Source organism: Peromyscus maniculatus, chromosome 4 (genome assembly GCF_049852395.1).
Source record: "Peromyscus maniculatus bairdii isolate BWxNUB_F1_BW_parent chromosome 4, HU_Pman_BW_mat_3.1, whole genome shotgun sequence".
Lineage (NCBI taxonomy): Eukaryota > Metazoa > Chordata > Mammalia > Rodentia > Cricetidae > Peromyscus > Peromyscus maniculatus.
Window position 1 is genome coordinate 57,671,930 of NC_134855.1, and position 21,097 is coordinate 57,693,026.

The following is a 21,097-nucleotide window of genomic DNA, read 5'->3' on the forward strand; positions in this document are numbered from 1 at the left end:
GTCTGGGTTGTTTTGTTCCTTCTTTTTCTTTTCTTGGTGCTAGAGAATGAAGCCAGGGCTTTGTATATGCAAATATTCATCCACTAGGCTCTGTCTTCAGTCATATTGCATTTTAATAAATCCTTAGTGTTTTATCATTCTTCTCTGTGACAGAATAAAAAGAAAATCTCATTAATTCAGCCATAGACTCACCCATTAATTTGACAACTGCTTTTTTGTGGAGCTTTAATTTTTTCTGTTTTTTTAAAGATTAATATTACATCATCTCCCCTTTCATTTCCTCTCTGTAAACCTGCCCATACACCACTCCTCACTCCCTTTCAAATTTGTGGTCTCTTTTTTCCTTAGTTGTTGTTACATGCTTACCAACAACTGTTTTGAAATAAGTTGTTTCCTAGGAAATTAATATTTTGAAAATTATGAAAGTAAAAGAAAACTAATTTCTTTTCTGGAGTTGAATTACTGCAAGCCTTTGGAAGACAGTTGTTATCTGGTAGTATGACTTTTACTCAGAGTTCTGGCCTTTGACTAATTTTAATTATTCATGATATATGAAAGCACAATTAAGTGGGGATAGGTAATTTTGCTCCTACACTGTTGGTTTTAATGAGGTTCAAATGTTTCATGAATGTTTCTTTATGAAGATTTCTCAGAAACCATTAAAGGAAGGACTTGTGACATAGATCAGGGGGTAAGAGCACCTGACAGCTAACCTTGGTAGATCCCTGGAACCTATGTGACAGGAGGAGAGAACCAACTCTCTCACTTTGGGAGAGGTATTGTTTTCTCACTTAGACAGACAGACAGACAGACAGACACACACACACACACACACACACACACACACACAGAGAGAAACCATAAAATATCATTAAGAGAAAATTAAGAATAGGGAGAAAATAAAATGTACAATTTACTATAAAATTTTAAGATGCAAATCCAAAGGAGTAAAACGACTTTAATTTGAATATGAATTTTATAATATAACAATTAAGAGAGCTATGTGAAAATATTAATAAATGCAGTGAAAATAAGAGTTTCACTCAGTGAGAGGCATCCCAAGACTATGAATACTCTTCTCCTGCTTCCTGGTTTCTGCCTTTTTGCCCTTCCCTCCCCTTCTCTTCCTTTCCCTTCCTTCACCCCTTCCCTTTCCCTTTATCCCCTTCCTCCTCCTCTTCTTCTCTTTCTGTCCCCCTCTCTGTTGTTGCTAAATCAGTTTTTCCCAAACCTTTAGAGTTTATTACTGCCTGCTATGACTATTTGTCTTCTTAAGTTTCTCTCTACTGAAAACATCATTAAGGTCCATATTTCTTGTAAATGCTTTTGAGTTATTTATGTTTCAAAACATCCCTTACACCCTTTGAGAGTGTTTGAGACTCCCTGATGTACTGACAAAATAAAAACCACCCTTTCATTTTACTTGAATAGACATTTTTATAAATGCAACACACACACACACACACACACACACACACACACACACACACACACACACAAACACACTTAGGCAAGCAAGAAGGATCCAAACCTCAGGCTGATTTTGTATCCTCATTTTTGGAAATAAGCAGCATGACTTCTGAATTATTTTCTTTCACTGTCTGTTCTTAAAGCCATAACAGTATCAATCCTTAAGGTGCAGTTTTGCTTGGGAATGTTGTTTCCTTCTGTTCCTTTGTCCACTCTCAAAACCAATCAATGACAACTTAAACTTAAGTTTGAGTGGCATTCTCAGAGATCAGAAGAAAACCAGAGCCAAGATAATGGGTTTTCAACTTCCTTTTCACACAATTATAGTCTACCATGAAAGCTTTTTTCTTGTTGTTTTGGTTTCCTCGAGGAGACAGTGTGGCTTTAGTTTGGTTGAATGGGCAAAGAAAGTTTCTGACCAGAACTCCCTCAAATTTTACATTTGCCAAAGCTCATTCATAAGATGAAGTTATGGTTAATAGACAGGCTTTGAGTCATGCTGACTTAGATTCAAATTTAGTCCCTCCCAAATCGTAGTCCCAGTTTCTCCATTTGCAAAATAAGTGTTCATTTTGAACCTACATTGTTCTTGAGATTCGAGTGATGGAAGATCTATGAAATGCCTAGGTTAGCCAAGTGGTCAATGTTCCCAGTTACAAAAGATCCAAAAAGCATCTGCCTAAACCTCACACAGTGTGTGGCCTTTTTCTGGATGTCAGGGTAAAGTGATCAGCTCTCTTCAACAACTCTGGTGGCCATGTCCCAACAGACCGAAGAATTGTAGTTGCTCCTCTGTGCTAGACTGACCATTTTCTGCACACCTGCACCCCTGAAGACCCAGCATCCCCAATCTCCTTTCCTTTGTCAGCCATTAAGACATCAGGAAATCATCTCCTAGATGGTTTCTGTTTTTTGATAAAACCTCATCATTCCTTCCCAAACTGTCCTCAGCATCCTTGCCACTCACTTCAGGATACCTGGTTGTTTGTGCTGGATGTAGGAAAGGTTAAAGGTTACAGATTATATTTTCAATCTCAAACAGGAAAAAATGAGGCAAAGACTGTCATAGACTAGACAACTAGTCAGAGTACTTACTACTGGATAATACATTTGTAGTATCCTAATAGTGGTCTGAGTTAAGGAGCTGTACTCCAAAACAGAATCCTAAACTAATTTCTATGCCTATACAAATTTTCATCATTTCACTTTGAATTTCCAATGTTTTCTACATTGTGGGATAAATAGTTTTAGGCTAGCTATGATCAAGTTATGTTTATTTTATGCATAGGATCAGAATATCTATAAAATATTCACATCCATGATTTTTATAGTGGTTATTGTTTAGGATGGGGCAATTTAAAGTGAAGATGTATTTCAAGTCTACTTTAAAATATGTTCAATGACTGTAGTATTATCCCAAATCATAAACATAAGACATATTATACAACTGAGTGAACTTTAAGAAGCATTTGCTTTGAATATTGTTGTAACAAGCAATTTAAGTATGTCTTTCAGAGTCTATTAAATTGCAATATAGATTTATTAACTCATAAACAAGCCAAATACTTTATGTGCTTCTCATCTGCATCTAAAAAGGAAAGTTCAAGTGCAAAATGAATAAAAGGAAAGGCAGATCTGCTTATATGAAAGTGTTTGTGCCATTATACAATTTGGAGTAGAGTTGATACAGGAAGAAATACTCTTTTTTATTATACATGTCACTGATCCCAAAAGAAAAATTCCTCAGATTCATCATGTTTATTGATTAATAAATATGTTGCTGGACTATGAAATATCTTAAATAAATTAAATAATTGTGTTTCAGAATGTTATGCAATCTGAATAACTAAATATAAACAAAAGAGAAATTAAATGGGATGTCTCCATTAAATCCCTTCCCTCAGAACTCAGGGAACCCCAAGGAAGAAGAAACAGAAAGACTGTAACAGCTAGAGGGGATGGGGAATACCAGGAGAACATGGTCTTCTGAATCAACTAAGGAAGCATCTTATGAACTCAGAAACTGGAGCAGCAAGCACAGGGCCTACATGATTCTGCACCAGGTTCTCTTTGTATATATTATAGCTTTTTATCTTAGTGTTTTTATGGGACTCCTGAATATGAGAAAGAGTGGGTCTCTGATTCTTGAGTCTGCTCTTTTCCTCCTGTTGCGTTTCCCTGTCCGATTTTGATATGACGGTTTTTGCTTGATCTTATTATATTTTTATGTTGCCATGTTTGGTTATTATGTCTTAGAGACCTGTTCTTTTCTAATGAGCAAAAGAAAGGGAGTAGATCCAGAGGGGAGGAGAAGGGATGAAGAACTGGGAGGGGAGAACAAAGGGAAAACTATAATCAGGATATGTTGTATGAGAGGAGAATCTATTTTCAAGCAAAGGAAAAGAAAGGGGAAAAAAGACTGAAGGGATATCTACTTTACAACATTTCTTGATTATACTCATTCCACTCCTTCCCTGACTCCTCCAGGTCCACTCCCTCCTCTCCTTTTATTTTATGAGACTACCTTACTTACAACAGCTGCCCCACCCTCTCTGGCTCTTACAATCTCCCCACTCCCTCTTCTGCTTAGATTGAAATGACATCATGAATAATGATGAGACTGGGTTTTGCAAATATCCTTATCATATATCATAACTGGAGAGCTGTGGGGACAGAGTTTTCTGCCCCTCAGCAGTAAGTGAAAGTGGTGAAATAATCTGCATAAGTGAATAAGCACATTTAGAAAGAGGCTGCATTAACTATGGGTCTTTTTCTGACATTCATTTTGTCACTCAAATGTTGATTTAGTCATTTCACCATTGCATTTAACTGTCTTGTTTTATATGGACAACAGAGATTCGATCTAGACAGAGCGCAAGGACATTAAAGACAAAAGTGTATGAAGGAGAATTATTGAAGCCTAAAGAACAACTTGTAAGACAATCAAAATGACACTGGATTCATCTTCATTTTTAAGTCTTACTCTTCTAATAAGGCTGCACTTTCTTCCTTTCTCTAACTTTTAATGTTGATGAACTAATCTGAGGGGATGAGGATGGTGAATTCAAGTCTGTGATGCTACTATGATATCAGAGTCCTCAAACATATCAGAACAGTAGGAAGTATTCAGCACATGGCTTTTTGGGACAGGTGTTAACATACAAAGGCAGAAAGACCAGAAGAAAGAGAGAGAGAGAGAGAGAGAGAGAGAGAGAGAGAGAGAGAGAGAGAGAAGAAGGAGGAGGAGGAGGAGGAGGAGGAGGAGGAGGAGGAGGAGGAGGAGGAGGAGGGAGGGAGAGAGGGAGGGAGGGAGGAAGGGAGGGAGGGAGGGAGGGAGGAAAGAAGGAAGGAAGGAAGAGAGAGAGAGAGGGAGGGGGAGGGAGGGAGGAGGTAAGGAAGAAAGGAAGGAGAGAAGAAAGAAAGAAAAAAGAAAGAAAGAAAGAAAGAAGGAAAGAAAGAAAGAAAGAAAGAAAGAAAGAAAGAAAGAAAGAAAGAAAGAAAGAAAGAAAGAAAGAAAGAGAAAAAGAGTCAAAGAAAAGAGTGAGAGCCTCAGAATACCTGGACAGCACATGAATTTGCCCTTGTATTCCAGACATGACACCACTGGGGAATTTTGAATTAGAAAACATCACTGAGTTCTGGTTTGCATCCTTCATGTAAAAAATGGGAAAAGTTGGGCATGGAACTTTTCCTCAGATATATATCTCACTCGAGTTCAAAAAAGTCAGGAAAGGAAGCACTTGGGAGCAAATGACAGAATAATCAACACAGGATGATACCCCAGCTGGTTTTGCCAAGCAGTGGAATGCCTGGGATGGAAGTAGAGTGAGGGGCTCTCATTTGCCTTAATATCCTCTTCAATTAGAAAGAGTAGTGAGACTAAGAAGTGAGGGAAGCCACAGAAGGGAAAGCCTCAGCTATTGTCCAATGGCCAGAATACTGTCACACCTTGGTAGAAAGGGGTTTTAGAAAGTAAAAGGTTTTAATTGAATTTCTTCATTTTTTTTTTTGTCTTTTCCTTTTCTTTTTTGGATTTTGAGATAAGAGTTTCTCTGTGTAACAGTTCTGACTGTCCTGGAACTCACTGTAGACCAGGCTGGCCTCAAACTCATGGAGATCTGCCTACCTCTACCTCTTTAGTGCTAGGATTAAAGGTGTGTGCCACCGCTTAATTGGATTTCTTTCTTCATTCCAACTAAATTTGGTTTCTCGTGGTGTTGGTAAAATGCCAGCGGTATCTGGTTCCTAATGAACATAACTTCTAGACTTACCTCACCCCCAAAGATTGGAAAACTCACAGGGTGCTTGTGAGTGAAGGGGAGTTGAACATGTTACTAATTGCCAGATCTTTGCATTAACTAAATATGCATAAGTGAGGTAACGTTTAATCCAGATCCATAGCTGGATAAAACTGTTTAGATAATCTTAATCAGTCCATACTGTTCACACAAGATTGTTTGGTATAATTTTTAAAAGTATATTTTGTAACCAAAATTCTAGTTCATTTTTCTACAAATACATACAAAAGTTTCTGAAATTCTCCACATTTATTACACATTGAGAACATAGGTACTAATAATATTGCTTAGCTCTTTCAATATATTGCTGTATATTTAAGTGGTTGAGACAGTCAACATACATAATGACATACATAATACATAAATGACATCATTTCAAGTAATGATAAGTTACAGGAAAAACTGGTGGTATCGTCTCTTCAAAGTGTTCGGTGGCATTAGGTCAACCCCTTACGCACTGTGGAACTCCATACGCCTGGGAGATGAATCCATGACCAGGTGCCATTTCTTCTGACCCTGAGTTACATATTTCTCACCTCTAATTCTTTTACAGGAACAAGAAACCAAGGAGAAAAGAAGAGATGGGAATAGCTAAGAGGAGACTGCATTAGGGGAAGATGGAATCAGAAAAGGGATGTCCACCTGTGACTACATGACAATCAACAGACTAAAACTGTGTTCTGAGTCAGTGATGTATGAATGCATATAGCATGTAACGACATGAGAAGTGTAACTGAGTACTTTGTTTTAAAAACTTGTCTTTAGAAAATGACCTCTAAAAATCTGCTTTTTTGTTTGTTTTTGCTCTTTAATTTGGAACTTTCTCCAGGAAAACTATTCAGCCACAAATCACTACCTGGATAATTTACTCTGCCTAGTGTGTGAATTGTTACTATAAAGTGTCACATACCAGGTTTTTTCTTTTACAGAGATTTATGGGATGTGGTACTACATTCTCTGGAATGCTTCCACCGTGTTCTGGGGTATTTTCTTTTGCTCCTCCAGGTGCAAAATCAAGTTGATAAAAAACGAGAAGCAGGCTTGTCAGTGCTCTGCTCCTGCCTGAGCTTGGAAAAGTACAGCACAAACCCACACGCCCCGGCACCCCCACCTGCTCCCCAAGTGCTATCAACAGCAAGCTGGACTGCCTCCTGAAGTGCTTTTGATATTTTATGCATAATGTGGACATGCTTTTCAGACATAGTTTGTTAATTTTTTTTTGCTATTTGTCAAGCTCTTTTCCTCGATTTTATTTCCCTCTAAAACTAGAAGGAAGAACTTGAATTTGGGTAAATTTTAACTGAATTATTTTAATTCTTCTACTTGTGAAACCTGAGACTTCTCTTACAATAGGGAGGTTTTCAAACACATTCCCTTTGTTTCTGTTTCCAACTCCACTGTGTTTATTTATCCCCTGGTTGCTTTTTCAAATTCCACTGGTCCTGATTCAGTTTACTTCCACGGATCTTTTGGAAGTTTACATAACTGAGCCCTTGGGATTCTAACAGTGAAAGGGATAGTATTGTCCTTACTGTAAATATAGCTTGTAAACTATGCTAGTTAATATTGGTTCAATTCTTTACAATTCATGAGGTGGCTTCACTTAGGTTTCTCAGTTAGCAAGCTCATTAAATGTGTCTAATTGGTAAGTTTCACTTTATAGATACAGACTTAACTTCACAGATAAGAAGTGAACTCATAATTCAACAAGCCTTTCTATTAGCTTACGTCCATGTGTGAAACTGTCAGAGCTGTGAGGACAGAAGAGCCTACTTCCTTAGGAAATAGGCTCCCATGTTTCCTGCAATGGCCTATAGAGTGATTCATAACTAAATCTCTGGAGTTGAAAGAATAAAACACAAGATAATTTTCCTCATGTGGCTAAGGTGAGGAAAAGATTCTTAGTTCTTGAGTTATTCAGCATTGACTTAAACTAAGGTGATTTGTGCAAAACCAAACAAGTGAAGCAACCCTCCAAGTAGCTGGGCAGTTCGTTTTTTTTTCTGTTTTTCCTCCCTCTTGTCCTCCTCCTCTTCCTCCTTCTGCTCTTCCTCCTCCTACTTTTTCTCCTCGTGCTCTTCCTCCTCTTCTTCTTCTTTTGGCTTTTGACACAGGGTCTCACTCTGTAGCCTTAGCTGGCCTGGAACTCATTACATAGACCAGGCTGGCTTCGAAGTCATTGAGATCCACCTGCCTCTCCAGTGGAGTACTGAAATTAAAGGTATGCACCACATGCCTTGCTTAGTATTTCATTTTAAAAATATTGTCTAGTTTTAGAAGGCTGGAGAGATGGGTCAGTGGGTAATAGTACTTGCTTTGCAAGCATGAAGACCTGAGTTCAAATCCCAGCATGCAAGTAAAAAGTCAAGCATGGCTGTATATATCTGCAATGCCAACATTTAGGGGAACAGAGACAAGTGGATTCTCAAAACTGGTTGGCCAGCTAACCGATAGTAAATGGTGAGCTTCTAGTTTAGTGAAAGACCCAGTCTCAAGGCAGTAAGGCTGAAACAACAGAGGAAAACACCTGAGGTCATGTTCTGGCCTCTTGCACGTGTGTCCATGGGCACCTCCCCTAACCCCCATCATTCACATACCTATAGCCATACACTAACATCAACACATAACCACAAACATTTCAAAATTTATTCTTAAAAATAAACTGCTATCTCTGGGATGGCTTATTGGTTAAGAGCACTGGCTGCTCTTCCAGAGGACCCAGGTTCAATTCTCAGCACCTACATGGCAACTCACACCTGTCTGTAACTCCAGTTCCAGGGGATCTGACATCCGCACACCAATGCACACAAAATAAAATTTAACTACTATCTCAAAATGAAAGTATTACCAAGTTTGTGCCAATATGTGATAAAGATAACATATTATAAATTACAAAATAGACATGAAGATTGTTTCAAACATCGCCACGTTTAGTATTTCTTTCACCTTCTCTGCCCAGGACATGAGACATGATAGATTTCATTTACTTCTCTTAGAACTTGGACTTCAAAATACCATATTTCTCAAAAGTACCAAAGGTATGGCTTTCTTTACATGAACCACAGCAACAAGACAATGAGAACTCTAAATACAAATAGCTGGCAGATGGCTGGAGAGTTCTTCAATTGTTTTAGGTGGTTGTCTTTTCCCTCTTTCTTCATTGTTTCAAGAAGCATGTTCCAAGACATGACACGGACAGGCAGGCTTCTCACTTCAGTGGACCTGCAATGCAGTCTCTGTGGGTGGGATTCCCTAGCCACACTAATTACATTACCATATGCTGCTGTCCGCTTTCTTCTTTTGCCCTAATGGGACATAGATTTCTTGGTTTAAATATGTTACTCAGTTATTACATTTGCCAAGTGTTTGAAACACTTAGGAGCCTCTTTATTTGATTTTGAGGATATATGGTCTAAGACCTGAGCCTTGGCATGAAGGTCAATGAGATCAAAATAGGAGTTGTCCCACTAAATATTGCTTTTGTATGTCAGCTTAAGCTTGGTTGTTAAAAATTAGAGTTCACATTGGAAATAGATGATAAAAAATATTTTTGTTGAAATCACAGGAAAATATTAAAAATTAGGCATTGCCATTAATTGCCAAGCTATATCTGTTTAAATAATATTCACAATATTCAATAATTGAATCACAATATTCAAGAGAAGACACAGTCACCAAAGTCAATTTCTTTGTTTATATAATGTGAAATTTAGATGTGTGTCTATTGAGAAATAGTAATTGTCCATGTATTGTATTTATGTATGCAAATATACATATAAATACAGTGAATAAGTGAAATGGTTTTCAACAGTGAAATAAAAATAAAACCCTTTTAAAGAAAAGAAATAGCCTGTTCTCTATTAAGTAAAAAACAGAGGTAATTATTTGTTAATAAATACTTCTCAATTATTTCCAATCTTCTGTGTTGAAGTAGTCCAGAAAAGAATGGCATGAGAGAGCTGAGGGGAGGCAAGGCTAATCTTTTCTCTCTGCTGGTTCCTTGACACATGCTGCCTCTTGGTAGATTTCTGCCCCCAGGTTATCCCCACATGAGGGTGTCTGCTGCTCTGAGGCTGCTTATAATAGCACGTGCTCTCTGGTGAGTTTGAAGATTATGATGACATTGACTCATTTGGTTTCTAGACTGTGTCTAACTCATGAGTCACAACATGTTTGTTCCTCTTACATGGTGCCTTCTATATCATGAATTACCTTCTGCTTTCTTGTTTGGGTAATGGGAAATTTGGCAGATAGGATTCAACTGGAGTGTGTATGTGTGTGTGTGTGTGTGTGTGTGTGTGTGTGTGTACATGCACGTGTATATATTTGTAGTTCAGCAGTTCTTAACCTGTGGGTCATGACCCCTTTGTGGACTGCATATCAGATATCCTGTATATCAAATATTTACATTATGATTCATGATAGCAGCAGAATTACAATTATGAGGTAGCAATGAAATACTTACAGGGTTGGGGGTCACCACAACACGAGGAACTGTATTAAAGGGTCGCAACATTAGGAAGGTTGAGATCCACTGTTGTAGTTGTGTGTTTGCTTGTTTTCTCGGGTAGGGTGTGGCCTGGTAACAGCTATGTAGATCGGGCTAAGCTTTAATTTGTGGTGTTCCTCTGTGTCTGCATCCCAATTTCTGAGATTATAGGCAGGTACCACTGTACCCACCAGGTCAGCAACCTTGCTTTTGTTGTGATAGTTGGGGAAATTTCAATTTTTGTTGCTTCTTGGGCACTCTAATCACCAATAATGTGTTTTATTTAACAAGCCATTAAGGAACAATAAAGGCCTTTGCTATTTTAGCTTTATGTTACTATCTATCTCTTCAATGGTTGTATTAAATTTTTTAATTCTAAAATTAGATTTGTCTGCATGATATACCAGCTGGTAATCGATCAACATTTTCATCTCTACTTATTTATTTGTACATGCACATCAGCCTGTATCTCACTCTCAACATATCCATATCATTTTCATCTATATCACATATGCCTTTGTTATGCTTTGAGTTATTGATAATTTGATCTTGATTGCAGAATGGCTGGCCTATACTTTTCATGGAACAACTCTCCCCCATCGTGTGAGCCTTTAGAATATTGCTCCTAAGTTAAATCTAGGCTATATTATTGAAATTATAAACATCAAGAGACTTTATTGGAAGTGGGTACAGCCTCTAGAATGTTATATCTTTTATAATTCCTATCATTTCAGCGTTCTCCTACATGCCACATAATGTTTTCAGCATCTTACATTTAATCATTTCAATAACCCTAAAAGAGAAATATTTTTACTATCTCCATTTTAAAAATGAGGAGAAGAAAAAGCTTGTACAAAACCACCAAGTGAGTAAATGACAAGCCCAAAATTGATTCTGGGGCCACATTTCAGTAGTAGGTAAAGAATTTCTTGCCTTGGGTCTTCCATACAAAACTCAAAAAAAAAAAAAAAAAAAAAAGTAAGTGTCTGGAAAAATACCAACTAATATTCATTTCTGTTCACTGTGGATCAGCAGTGTTTCAAGCACTCTTTTGACCCTTAAAATATTCTTCATTATTATTTTACCATTTCATCAATATCTTTATGACTAAAGGTTAGGAAATGTCAGTGTTAATTGCTAGCAGCCACCAGTGATTGAGAATTAAAGTCATTCTGCCTGAAAATCCAATAAGGTTCCCATACTTAATCACTAAGTTTACAAGACATCACTAGGAAATGTGAGCTTGGCTCCTGAACAGTGTTATAGGATCCATTGTTATTGCTAAGCATGTGCAGCAGCAGATGTGTTTCCCCAGGGTAGACAGGGCCATGGAGAAGCCATAATGTTTCTCCTGTATAATTCATGTTCGCTTTTAGTAAGCTATTAAGAATTAAGAATTAATGCACTCTCCATTTGTCTGCTCTGAGAAAAACAAGAATGTTTAGGGATTCTGTAGATCTGTAGGACTTCTGAAACAGGCCTCATTTTGACTGAATCAGCTAGTAAGGTAATTCGGAAATTAACTCAATCTGATATCAATCGGGAAAAATAAAAATAAATCCCTTCAAACATTTGTACACATGTATCTATTCAATAACATGCACCAAGTACCAACAGTGTTCAGCACTTTCTAACCATCAAATCCAGCAGTGAGAATAGCTCCGTGGGAGAACTCATCTGTGTAGATCTTTGGAGAAGGAGCAGGGGCGGGGCAGGTTAAGATGGCCCAGAGAACAGCAAGACCAGGCAAGGGAGACATTGCCTATAAAGGCCTGGCAGAGACCCACAGCAGCATACCCCGTGAAGAAGGCCATCAGTATGAAGACAGGCTGTACTGAGACAGTGAGGGTATTACATGTAATGCAGACAGGTCCAGGGGTGCTCAATATGAGGTCTGTAGCACAAGTTATGTTATCTTCATCTGAGATGGAGGACTTTGGAGAAGATGTGCATGTTGCTTGATAAAGGTTGGGGTCCATGTATAACTCAAGCCAATTGAAGTGCTGATAACTAAGCAAGTCCTCTACTTGCCTCTCTCACGGGGCACAGGGTCTTTGTCTTGAGGCAGCCCCATGTGTTCCCTGGGCTCAATATGTCATATGGCCAGACTTTCTAGACACTGACTCAACCAAGATGAAAATGGACTGAACTTTGTAATTGATTAAAAAAAAAACAGAGAGGAAGAATATTAAGTGAAGAAAAAGATGGGGAGGTTGCAAGAGGAAGAAAGCGAAAGGGAAGAGAAACAAGATGAGGTAATGTGATGAAATTAGGGCTACAAAGCCTAAAATCTTTACTTATGGAAAAATTTGCTGACATCTGATGTAGAAGAGAAATTTTTATGAAGAGGAATGAGGGGTTCAGTGAACAAGGGTTCCAATCTCAGCACTCACCTAATAATTCTACCCCAATTGTGCCTGTACCTCTAAGACTGGCAGATCCAATGCTACCTTCTGGCCTCCACGAACAAAAGCTTGTTCACACACACAAAGAGAGGGGGGTATAAATACCTTAAAAAGAGGACGAGGAACAGTAGGGAGATTTAATTTATTAACAGAAAAGAGTGAGGGGATCTGAAACTGGGAAGCAGCCAAATATTCACCACAATTAAGGTATAAATATATAAGCAATGGAAAGCTCTATCAGGTCTATCAACCTTCAGCATTAGTATCATTTAATTTTAAAGTGATCCACACTGTGGTAAGTTTCTCAGCAACTGAAGAAACCAGAGAGCATGCCCAGTTCAGTCATGGACTCTTTCTTGGGAGCTCAGTTTGATGTAGCTTTGAATTGACGCTGGGATTGAACCCCATACCTCACGCATGTTAAGTGCGTGTTGTTCAATGAGCTGTGCTACTGGCATGATTTGATTTTGAGAGAGCAGGAGGGTTAAGGGGGCTTTAGTTCTGGAGCCTGTATCTTAAGTCTGGGTCTTCTAATATAGAAGACACTTGAACATACTCTTTTGCTGTTCATTTTCATCCCTTTATAGACGGTGTGGTGTTACAATAATAGTTACCTCTTACAGTTCCTGTTAGAATTAATAAGTTGTTAAAGGTAAAGAGTAAAGAACTTCACAGATCTATGTGTGTACTCAGTGCTTAGAAGGTATTATGTGTTCACATATATTTGCACTGCAACCATAAACAAATACTACTATAAATGGATACACTGTAGCTAATACTTTTAGTATTGAATCAATAGATTCTACATTCCAGTCCCACCTGGGGATAAAGGTATAAAAAATACCATTAATCTTCTTCCACCTGCCAGTGAACAAATTACCTAAATCTGTGTACTCAATCCTCACCAGAACTCAAAGAAATAAATCCTGAAGGCATTCAGGAAAGGACAGTAGAATTCAACACATCAACTTCCACCCCAATGAGTTAGGACATAATGTCTGCAAGATTTGTTAAACTACAGGAGAAGAAAGTAACAAGAAATAAACCTCCTCTTTCATGTCATGTTTAGTCTACTTGGAAGCAAAGTGAAGAATTCTATTTTGATTAATGGTCTGTATAATAAAAAATGGAACTGGTTTAAAAGCAAGTGAACTACATGTACATTTTTTTTATCAAAAAGCTTTCTTGTAAAAGGAAGTACTTTCATATAGTTACATCTTCCAAAAGGGAAAGTGTGGCTTCAATTAATTGGAGGAGGGGATATAAAACATAGTTTGTAAGTTGTGTGTGTGTGTGTGTGTGTGTGTGTGTGTGTGTGTATGTGTGTAATATGTTCTTGTGGGTGCATATGTGTCAGGGTTCATGTACACATATATGTACATATGTGAAGAAGTCCAAGTTCAGCATTGACTGCCTTGTTTTTTGAGACAGGATTTTTGATTGGCCTTACAGGCTAGACTGGATGGTTAGTGAGCCCAAGGGATCTGCCTTTCTTACTTCGGCAACACTGGGATCACAAATGCAAGCCACCATGCATGACTCATTTCCTTTACTTGGGGTCTGGGGATTGAACTTAGATCCTCAAGCTTGCACAGCAAGCATTTTACCAACTGAGCCATCTCCCCAGCCTGAGTCCTGAAATTTTAAGTCTCTAATATTTTATCTGGTCATTAGGCTCCATACACTCAAACAAACACAAATGCACACTACACATAGATACAGGACAGTAAAATGCATTCACACACAATGCACAGATTCTTATTTCCAAATGGACTCTATCTTAACTTATTTACAAATGTGTATGGTGTTTATGATAAAAGTCATTTCTAACAAGTGAGCTCTGGTATAGTTTAATGTCTTCAGGATGAGCATGCAAGAAACTGTAGATGATGACTTATTTCTACATCTGATAATAATTTAGACATGAATGAAGGTTTTCCAAATAAATTGAAGAGGAAAAAAATCAGAACTTCCTGTCATCTTCCAGAGCCAAAGACTTGGAAAATTAAACAAGAGCAGTAACTTCCTTTTCCTGGGGGTTGGGGGGGCGCTATCCTTCCTGTACTCTCTAATTGTGATCTAGAGAATGCTATCCTCAGCAAACTCTCTTTCTTGGGAAAGGAGATTTTAACTCACTGCACTAACAAACTACTACTGGTCATGAACCTTCATCATATTACATTGTCCTCAAGATATGCATACTTGGCTTTATTTATTTCAAGATGTAATAGTATTTAGTGACTGCTATTAGAAATTCTCGGCTGGGCGGTGGTGGGGCACGCCTTTAATCCCAGCACTCGGGAGGCAGAGCCAGGCGGATCTCTGTGAGTTCGAGGCCAGCCTGGACTACCAAGTGAGTCCCAGGAAAGGCACAAAGCTACACAGAGAAACCCTGTCTCAAAAAACCAAAAAAAGCAAAAGAAATTTTCTGGGAGTTTATACAATGCATCTCTGCTATTTTGAAATTCAAATTGACCATACATGGAATAACCATGATTTTGTCCCTCCTCCAAGACCTACTTTGAGGAGAATTGAGTGCTATGTAGGTTTTGTATTCAGCTAGAATGATTTTTTTTCTTAATGAGTAAACAGACCATACATATTATCAACAGGAGACAGGGACCACTATCACCCACCAGGCATGGAAATCTTCTGAAACTCTAAAACCAAGGGCAAACAGAAGCCCAGAAAAGAGACTTAAAGAACAAAATCAGAGTGTAAGCTGTGGTGAGTTCTTCTTGCTGTTTTGAAATATTTTCTTTGATTTTTAATCATGTGTATAAGTGTGTGTCTGGTGGGTGGTGTATGCACATGATGACAGTCTGACAATAGTGATGCCACTAGATGGCGAGAATGAGGGGGTGAGTCTGCGCATGGCAGGGACAGTGTACCAGACATCAATATTGAAGGAAACACAGCAGGGCTGAGAGTGTGGTGGACAGAGATGCTTGGGAAAGTCAAGGAAGAAAAGGGAAGTGAAGGGGTGTCATAAAGGAACTGTTTCTTTTTCAGTCCATGGAGCACTGAATGACATGTTAGAATGTGCCTGAGGAGAAACGGGCCTAGAAGCACTTTTAGAGGATAAGGATGAATCAGAAACAGAAAAGCAGTCAAAGTTGGCACGAAAAGACTTATCATTCTGAAGACTCATCTGATGCTCACACACAGGAGCAGGCTTCCCCGCCTTTTCCCTACCCCTCAATGAAAGCACTTCCCATAGTAGGACCACTATGTCATGGATCAATCCTTTCTCTACCTCTCTGGCCTCCTGATCTACCTACTGGTCTTCCTCCGGGACATCTTCGATGTCTCCTCCATTTCTGAGAACACCTGGGATGTCAGAAATCTGTGTGCTTTTGCTATTATTTTTACCTCCAGGACTACTCCCAAACTTACCTCACTTGCCTTGCCTCCCTGTCAAACTCCATCTATGCCTCCTGATACTCCTTCTTGGGCACCCCACTAAGGCCACACCACTTATATTCCCAGTTATCTTTTTATCTCATCCTGGGAAGATGAACTCACTTTTGGTGGCTTCACTTAGGCCCCTGGACCTGCCACACCTGATCCTTTCCCTTGAGTTCCCCAGCTGAGTTCAGAGGTATAAGTTCCTCCAAGCAATTGCTTCGGTGTCACAAGGTGGATGGTACCAGTGCAGCCATTATTGAGGGAAAGCCACAGCAACCATCAGTACCACACCACAGGCCACAATATCTAAGGCAGAGATACCTTAATTGCTGCCCACCACATAGAAAGTGCTGCTAGAGAATAAAAGACCCACTGCTACCCACGAGAAAAGTGTGCTCTTCTGCTGTGCCCCATGCTGAAGTGGTCCTGACTTAGTATCTACTAAGGATGTTGCATTGGATGCTTTCATGAAAAAGATGGAAGGGCTGCTGTGCCAGCTTTTGATTCCAGAACAGGCTTCTGCAGGACTTTGGTTCATGGAACCACAAAAGGGCTTTTTATTGAGCTTAGATAAAGAGTTATTCCCCTCTCAGGGTACTTTTAAATATCAGGGCAAGGCACAGCCTACAAAGGTCAACTCTGTTTGGAAGTTACTGGACAGACAAGGTATTTTCAAAAGTGTGAACATCTAATCCCTTCTGTGCCACATTTTATCCAAGGTCTTGCAGAGAGAACATGTCTTGTGTTTTCTCTCTTCTTGGAAGCACCTAGAATGGAAATGGCTACCTTTGCGTGTGGCATTTTGAATACTACATATAAATTACAGTGGATCTGGATGGCTCATCTATAAAACTTGAGGTTTCTAGAAAAGAGACTCTCATTTCCATATTTATATGTGAGCTATGCTTTTTGGCAGGCATTTGCATCTAGTGATATAATGATCAAAGATCATTTCCTTTCTAGAACCAAGTCATGTTCTGAACAAACTCAGATCATTTTATTTGCTCCCCGTTTCTCCATATTTCCCCAAGCTTTCAACATTCCACTAAAATAAATTAAACTGAACACTAAATGAGTCAGGATATTTTCCATCAAATGTGATTTATTTAGCAATCATGTATAGTAGGAAATACAGAGAGTTACAGCATAATAAAAACACAAGAGTTGTAGGCTGCCATGTTAAAAATGTAAAGTTCTGGTTAAATGAAAAGGCATATGAACTTGCAAGTATATGGTGGGTAGCTGTGAGTGAAAATGCAAAGCAGTTGCAGCAGCCTATGGAAGGAGACCGTCCTGCCTCACAGTGTGGACTCACACACCAATATCTGCAGAGGGACAGCACATGTGACCTCCCGTCTGAGCCCTGCTTACTAGTGCCCAGTAGGAGTGGTCTTGCAGAGAGAGCAAGGAAGGAAGGATGGGGTGTGGAAGGCCAAAGGCAAAATGGGAGACAAGGTAGGGAGAGTGGAGATAGGAAGAGAGAGAGGTGAGGAGAAGGGTAAGTGTGACAGCTCTGAACAGTGTGTCTCCCCAAGTCCCCCTGCAAGTCAGTCACAGTGCTCTCTAAGTCACATAACTTTGACATTTTGGGTAGCACGTAGACACTGACCAATGTGTGTATTCCTCCATTTATATTAACAAAGCATGGAGATCAAAGGAACAAAGTGGGTATATTTTCTATGCCATGAGCAGAGCAGGCTTACAATTTATTCTTCTCTCCAGAGATTCTAGCTTTACTTAAAGACAACTGGCTCAATTAGGAACAATAGCAATTAAATTTATTAGACTCTCAGATTCTACTTTGAAAGCAGAATATTATTCTAGATGGTAAATATCTCAATTTTTAAAAAAGAAGACATTAAGAGCAGTAGTTACCGTTTCTCCATAAATAGAAATAAAAAGTCCATTTCAAAGGACAAAGGCTATGATGCACATTTCTATAAATCTTCTCAACACATTATTATAGAGCAATCTTTACTGCTGACATTTAAAATATTCATCACATTATAATGTCTATGATACAATTCGATTATTTAGCTGTGCTCAGCACAAGATCTAGACAATACAAACACTAAGAATCTAATTCACAGAACATTTAAAAGCATTTTATACAGTCTACACACAAATATATTTTAAATTACAATAATGCATACTAAATATGCATAGAGAATATGGCTTACACATTAAAGTAGATCTAAGTTGTGAGTTATAAAGACCTCACTACTTAGGCTTGGGGCTTAAAAGCTTCCGGTCATGTCCTTCTCTGAAATATTGCTTAGCCTTGTGGAACCTGGGGGGCAAGAAGCAGGTGCAAGAAGCAACTCATTAGGATGGACAAAACCTTCTGCACATCATTTAATTGACAGTTACTCCTGATTCTTTCCATCCAATTTCCACCTTTCACGATGCTCACCATCCCTGAAAGGTATGTACAGTGAAAAGCTACAATATCTAATTGGGCTTGACCATTCTTGTTAGCCAAAGCAAGTAAAGGCCCTTAGGCAAGGAAAGACTTCACACATGCTCAGGCAAAACATGGCAAAGAAGCAGAGCCTCTGAGGGTTGCAGTTCATTCTGTTCAGTAAAATTAAAAAGTTACATCAAATAATGTTAGCTGTACAGAAAAGCATGGGTTTCCATTTCCATATACACAACTGAGCATGAATACACACACTTAGATCACACACACACATATACACACACACACACACACATTCTCTCTCTCTCTCTCTCTCTCTCTCTCTCTCTCTCTCTCTCTCTCTCTCTTTCTCTCTCTCTCCTCTTATCCTTCAGCCTGTAATATATTCTTATATTCTAATAGGATCAAATCCCAGAAGGAAAAATCTGCTTTCCCTTCAAGTGCCTGTCTCCTGCAATGGCTGATGCCCCTTGCAACTGTGGACCTAGAGCAAGCTGTGACCTGTAATGTGGCCACACACAGGAGTGATACATTAGTGCCTTAGAACCACAAGGATGGTTGCAGGATGATCCTCTGACTTCAGGGGGAAGGTAGCACTGTGGCTTCCCAGCTGGAGACACAGTGAGGTGTACATCCAGTCACTGTGTGGCAGCTCTCATGGTCGGTGTTGCTGGGACTTCACGAACAACTGGGCAACCTTGAGGCTCCGTCTGTTCCCATGCATTTAAAAGAAGACAGTTTCACCACACCAGCAGTGCAAGAAAACCCCGTTTTCCATCATTTGGATTTGCTATTCTTTTGCCGCCCCCCATTTAAAATTTTGTTGTAGCAGCACTCTGAATAACACAGTGCAAGAAGCACACTGGGAAACGATTTATCTTCTGCACAAATTAAACGTGACAAAAGTTTGAAACTGTCCGACCTTCAGTGTTAAGAGATTTTTCTGGCTTGATTGAAGATGACCAAATTACTGAGAGAAAACAGTGGCAGAAACAGTGGCCAGAATCCTAGTCACAATTCACGGTACTTCTTTGCCCAGTTACTCAATTGAAATTTATGTTCTTATTCCTTACAGAGGAGTCCACTAAACTGGCCTGAGCCAACTGTATGTTCAAAGAGGAGATTATAATATTTTAGAAAGCCAAGGACTTTGCATGGTTTTCATTTCCCTGAAATAAAAATCAAATAAAAATGAGATCAGAGAAGAGATGGGAAGGTAGGCTGGATAGATGTTGGTTAGAAGACACAAACTTTCAATTAGAACACAGAAATAAACTCAAAAGATGTATTTACAAGTTGCAGTAAATAATAATGTATTATATTCTTTAAAAATGTTGAGAGCAGCTCTTCCCCTAGCCAGCAAAAAGTGATAAGTATGGAAGGTTATACATTTAATATTTGGTTTAATTTAATCATTCCATGAAGACTACAGGCTTCAAAGCATGTTGTGTGCATTAAATACAAGTTTGGGCAATTAAAAATAAATTAGGAAGAGATAGAAAGTATCAATTTAGTCTACAAAGGTGTCTGCCACTGAGTGGCCATTTCACATAGGACTTATACACTCTACCAGAAGTAAGAGATTTACCACTATGAGTAGCAATTGGTTTATCTGAATTATAATTCCTTCCTAGATCTACTCTACATGTCTGTGTTTGCAGTTTCCAATTGTAGTAGGTCTTTTTCATACACTGAACAGTCATTTCAGTAAACACACTGTTAGCTTGTATTCCCTACATAATTTTGGGAAAATGTTCATAAATATTGTAGACCTATACCATAAATGTTTAAAAATGCTGACCCAAAAATTTTTCTGTGTGTGTGTGTGTGTGTGTGTGTGTGTGTGTGTGTGTGTGTGTGTATGTGATGATATATAGTAAACACTGGGTTGCAAATGTTCTATTGGAAAAAAATATTGCTTAATTATGCTTTAGTCAGTTTTTTTTATGATAGTTAAATTCCAACAGAACTTTTTGTTACTTAAAATATCTATAATAGTCTACTGTGTTTGTTTTCTCAAAAAATATACTTTAAAGTTCTGTCAGGCATCAGCAGGACCCAATAATTCATCTTTTAAAATAGCACTCTTATTTTATTAATTCTTTGAGAATTTCATGCAATGTATTTTGATCATATTCACCTTAGATGGCCAGGATCATTAAAGGTAATAAATGAGCAACCTGTGTGGAATGTGGAGAGTCATTATAACTGTTGCTATTAGTGTTAAATATAGAGACGGGCATGAAATGCTAAAGAGCCACTTGGTGATTTGATTTATTTTCAAGCTTCTTGTATAAAACAGGAATCACAACCACCATGGGATACTTGACGTAACATATCTAAGATTTTTCACCAGTGAGAATCCTTGCACAAATATTGATGAATGACCTTAAAAGCCAAATCAGATTTTAATTCTTTCAAACCAGCATCTGAAGAGGCAATGGCAACATCTCAAGGGTGTGGTATGGCATCTTCAGCCTTTTCCCTTGTCTACATTACTACACCAACATCAGTCCTCCTTACAACACTTGGGATTTGTTTCATATGCATTTTCTTGTAAACTTTAAGACATCTCCACTATATATGCCATCCTTTCTAATTTGCTGTT

At 38.6% G+C, this 21,097-nt stretch overlaps 1 protein-coding gene across 7 annotated transcripts in view; it reads right to left on the bottom strand.

Annotated features, from left to right (window-relative positions):
* Positions 1 to 17,154: 17,154 nt before the first annotated feature.
* The window catches only part of Pde1a (phosphodiesterase 1A), a 292,768-nt gene continuing 288,825 nt past the window's right edge, over positions 17,155 to 21,097 (bottom strand). For all 7 annotated transcript variants that reach the window (XM_076569764.1, XM_015990557.3, XM_015990555.3 and 4 more), the window contains one exon: positions 17,155 to 19,658. The gene's annotated coding sequence lies outside the window, so the exon portion shown is untranslated. The remainder of the gene's footprint in view (positions 19,659 to 21,097) is intronic.